We start from the raw sequence: 5,140 nt of genomic DNA, 5'->3' as shown, positions 1-5,140 counted from the left end.
GAGCGCGCCACCCCCAGCCCACCACTGCACCAACCCTCTCCCGGTCAAGCATCTAATCACAATCCAAGATGGCGGCATCGAAAACCTGACTTATCTAGCGTTCCGCGCCAAAAGAACACCTGCACTGCAGGCTAGTAGTTTGGTCCACTTTGGCCTCGTTAGCACCCCTCCCACATAAAATCCTAGTTGCGGGCCTGTGGAGGTATATCTATGACAAAATTCAATGATCAGTATCTGAAATAAAATCGTCCAAATCATAAATGCATCAATCCAAAGCTGAATGGCAACAAGCCGATTCTGCAAAAGGCCATCACGGAAAAAAGCATAACGCAAAAAGGCATAACGCAAATAGCCATAACGTAAAGAGATATAACGCAAAGAGGACTAACGCAAAGGCCCTTTGAAGAATGGAGACTAGCTGCGTACTCCGTAAATAATTTCAGCTTTAAAAAAAAAAACGTCAATCGATTGTTCAAGGGAAAGGACATATAATCGCTATCGAACATTTTCTTCCTGTTTACGTGATGCCTATTTGCGTTATGGCTATTTGCGTTAAATGCCTCTCTGCGTTATGCCTCTTTCCGTGATAGCCATTTCTGAGAATCGGCTTGTTGCCATTCAGTTTTGGATTGATGCATTCGTGATTTGGACGATTTTATTTCAAATACTGATCACTGAATTTTGTCATAGATATTCCTCCATACCAAGGGCCCATTTAAAGGGGTTTAACTTTTGCTTTAACATGCGGTCAACGTTTTGTTGAGCCAAATGTTAATTAGGAGCGTTTGAACAGGTCGTCCATGCAGCCACGCCGGGCTGGCGAGGGATTAAAATCGGCACGCTCGTTAGCCCGCAGTAACTACTTTTGCTCAGCGGGTTTTCGCAAAAGTGTTGTTTACTTATCCAATATGGCGGAACTCATCGTGAATATACACGATACTGTTACTTCTTATATTGCTAATGCACCAGATAAGAATTTAGCGACAAAAATTGGCGATGAACTTTTAAAGCTTTCAAGAGCCGTAGTTAAACACCACACGTTTCCAGAACAACAACGTTACAAGTTTTATCTGGCACAGCCCTCAAGAATGCTCGCAAGAGAGGTTTACAGGTGGAATAAAAGCATCTGTAGAATGCTGAAACGTTCTCCGTCACTTCGCAACCCCTGGGGAATAACACTTAAAAGAAGCCTACCACTTGAGCTGTTTGATACCTTAAAGACAACTGTTATTGCCTATGGCTGGGGACAGGTGACCAGAAGTACTAATCACGTGGAGGAATTAATAATAACAGAAGAAGATCATTTCAACAGTTTTATAATGTCTTGGAGCAACAAGTTTCGACGTCAGCTGGAGAAGACAGAAGTGCTAATAAAAGTGGAGCAAGACGGTGGATATAGTCGAGTGTTGATCGATGCAGCCAGGCCAGTAAAGATAAAGTACTCTAAGAACCTAGAAATGCTTACTTTGTCTCTCAGTTATGGCCACTGGAACAGAGTAGGTGTTCCTCAACATTCCTTTTACCGTGGTTGAATATTGTGAATTATTGCTATATAGGGATTTAGTCTGTGGCATCAGTATAATGTTTGATTTTAATATACTGCCTGGAGTTATTTAGGGCCTCTTTTTAAGGTCTGTAAGGACAAAAAAAAAGTCCTTTATTTTCATCCTGCTAATTCTTAACTTTTGTGATTATGTTTCTAAGAGGGTAAATAGTCAGTCAGGTATACTTTGCACAATATTTTTTTACTATCAGCCTATCTACTAAATTGAATGGGGTTAAGAAATGTTTATTGCCCACAAAAATGTTCTCAGTCCTGATTTTCTTCATTTACCAGCCCTCCCTGCCAATAAATGATGTGAACTACATTGCTTTTCTAAGTAAATTAATCATAAACAGACTTATAACTTATAACTGGCAGTGAACCTCTAGCTCTTGGCAAATTGCTTCATCAGTTTCAACTCTACTGAAACCAAGAAAGCAATGAAATACAATTGTATGTTAAGCTCCAACACTAATAATTTACAAGTTGTGTTCAACATGGAATGAGTGAAATTGACAATTCTGTCTCATAATGTTGCTCCCAGCCCTCCCTGCCAATAAGTGATGAGAGCTACATTGCTTTCCTAAGTAAATTAATCATAAACATACTTTTTCTTTACAACAAAGTTTATTGATAAGAAACAATCCATGAACATTCTGAAAGAATATTGATCAAAAGTTTCATAATTGACATGTTATAATGTTTACATCAGTTGTCAAACCAAGAAAGCAATGAAATATGTTAAGCTCAAACACTAATAATTTATAAGTTGTGTTCAACAATGAGTGAAATTGACAATTCTGTCTCATAATGTTGCTCCCAGCCCTCCCTGCCAATAAATGATGAGAGCTACATTGCTTTCCTGAGTAAATTAATCATAGACAGACTTTTTCTTTACAACAAAGTTTATTGATAAGAAACAATCCATGAACATTCTGAAAGAATATTGATCAAAAGTTTCATAATTGACATGTTATAATGTTTACATCGGTTGTCAAACCAAGAAAGCAATGAAATATGTTATTATTAATTAAGCTCCAACACTAATAATTTATAAGTTGTGTTCAACAATGAGTGGAATTGACAATTCTGTCTCATAATGTTGCTCCCAAAAATACAAATGTAAGAATAAAAAGTCCAGTGAGGTTTTACAAGAAGTTTCGCAATAAGCATGCTGCAAATCTGCTTGGAAAGCAGAACGTGAGGCTGAAATCGCTAGAAAAATACACTGAGCATGTTGCAGATTTCTTTATCAAGTTCTGCATTGTGTGCAGATCTGTAAACAGCCTTATAAAGGCTTGATGAACAATAAACACATTTTGCTTGGTTTTCACCCATTTTAAAACCACAGTAACAAAACCCAGGGAGGTGAGCCTCTTTAGGTGTGTACTTGTCCTTGCACTTGACATAACGAAAGTGGAATGGGTCTGTTTTTCTAAGCCAGATAGAGCTAATGTACTCATGGCGCATAACTAACCTCCAGCGAGTTGTGAGGGTAGCGTGCCGTGCAAATGATGACAGGGTTACATGTTTAGCCTCGCGGCCTTGCATTGTGTTAATGCCTAATCCCAATCCAAATTCTTTAAATAATGCTTTGTTGTGAAATGGAATTGCATATCCCACAGTCCAAACTGTAGGATTAACTGATTTCAGTAAAAGGGAACAGGTATTAAAGAATAACTGGCAGTGAACCTCTAGCTCTTGGCAAATTGCTTCATCAGTTTCAACTCTACTGAATACCATCAAGGCAAGGTCTTTTATCACTTTCTATGGCACCATGAATTTCAGAACATGCCTCAATGGTTTCATGTTTACGTTTTCGTGAAGTCCGTGGCCTCACGAACCTATCTTGAAGCTGCTCTGAGTTTCCTGGCTGGATCAGTGAAGGTGCCTTTCTTCTTAGCTTCATTCGTCTCTTCCTTTTCGTCTCAGAAAGAGCTTGTCTTGAGGGGACCCTCACTAATTCAAGTTCTGATACCTTGGATTGGCATCTTTTGATCTGAAAATTAAAATCATGCAATTAACTTGTTTTTTGATGAATATTTAATACATTATCTGGCAAAAAAAATTGAAAATAAGTAATCCTTACAAGAGTATGGTAAAATAATTTTTCTGGTCAGCAACTGAGGAAACTCTTACCTCCACCAATTTTGTAACCCATTGCAGATCATGTGTATTAAAAGGCACCCATGATCCAGTGTCGATCGATACCCTCGATCAATACCCTTGATCAACATCCCAATGGATACTTGGTTGACATTCTATTTGACACTTGATCAACACACAGTCAATATTTGATCAATAGGTGGTGGATAGTCGGGCGAGTGTCAACCGTCTACGGTGCATTGATCAAAAATTGCCTGTATAGTGGACTCCCCACTGACTGTCAACCAAGATGTCAGTCGAGTGTCAACTGAAGCGTCATTGTCGTGTCAGTCGAGTACCGATCAAGAGTATTGATTGAGGGTATCGATGGACACTTGACTGCGGAAGCCTTTAGTACACATGGTCCCACAATGATTATTTGTCAGATTCAAATACTTTGCAGATCTAGTCACATTTTCATAAGGCTGCCTACATCTGACAACACAGGCCAAACTAAATGATTATCAATATAACTAGCCCTGTTGTAGGGCCAACAACTAAATTCAAGGCAATCAAAATTAGTGGCACTCAAACAATAATCAACCAGTCTAACAAATTAAGTTAGTGATATTTTTAATATTTACTAAGCTTATCAAGGCAAAACTTACTCTCTTGCTCACACGATCGACTTTTCTTTTTTCTTCTTGAAGGCTTTGGCAGTTGTCAAGGTAAACTTCTCGTAGTTCCTTTCTTCTAGTCGCTAATTTGCCAATCGGGAAGCAGTACTTCGCACTAGTTTTTGTGCTTCTGTTGTTTTGCCTTCCCTTTTCACCCATTGCTGTTTATGGTTGTTTGATTCGCTGATCAAAAGTAGTTACTGCGGTCTAACGAGCGTGCCGATTTCAATCCCACGTACAGCCTAGCATGCGGTTCCATTTTTTCGAGGCAGGACACCTATAAAGCAAGAAAGAATTTTAGAATTCAATACACAAATAATTTTATGAGGTATCTATCGTTTTGAATTCCTCGGAAAAAATGAAGGAAATTAATGAACGGCTCAAGTTTATCAAATACGAAGAAATGGACTTACCTCCGCTCGGTACCACACAGTCAACGAAAAATGCCAAAGTATTCTCCACGGTTTGACTGAATGACAATCGGAAAATGGCCGACCTATCAACATCAAAATTACCATGTGCTTTCCTCCGTCCCACAGATCATAGCGGTCCATGTTATAAGATATTCAGCTTTTAAGTATGCAAATCGATGCAAATCTATGCAGACTAAAGGGCGGCCATTTTGAAATTTGAAACCTGAAACACCGCTGACAGAAAACTTGCCAATTTTGGGCGCGCCCCAGCCCGGCGTGGCATTGTAGCCGAAAGCTTAACAAATGTTGAAAGCGTAATGGAATCAAATTTAACTGACTTGAACTCGCATTCCACATCGATTCAACAGTTCGTTTGTTATAGAAAATGTTGGATGGAGTTGAGCTGTTTAAACGGTTGGTTC

The 5,140-nt window shown here is 39.1% G+C and overlaps 1 long non-coding RNA gene across 1 annotated transcript; it reads right to left on the bottom strand.

Moving 5' to 3' along the window:
- Positions 1–2,151: 2,151 nt before the first annotated feature.
- LOC138032720 (uncharacterized) lies at positions 2,152–4,831 on the bottom strand. The gene is made up of 3 exons (XR_011128442.1): positions 4,719–4,831; positions 4,297–4,582; positions 2,152–3,542 (listed from the first exon to the last, which is right to left on the bottom strand). It is a non-coding gene; the product is annotated as an uncharacterized lncRNA (long non-coding RNA).
- Between the last annotated feature and the right edge of the window lie 309 nt (positions 4,832–5,140).

The sequence above is a fragment of the Montipora capricornis genome, chromosome 14 (genome assembly GCF_036669925.1).
Source record: "Montipora capricornis isolate CH-2021 chromosome 14, ASM3666992v2, whole genome shotgun sequence".
Lineage (NCBI taxonomy): Eukaryota > Metazoa > Cnidaria > Anthozoa > Scleractinia > Acroporidae > Montipora > Montipora capricornis.
Note: the sequence above shows the minus strand (reverse complement) of the source record. Positions and strands in the feature narration are given on the sequence as shown.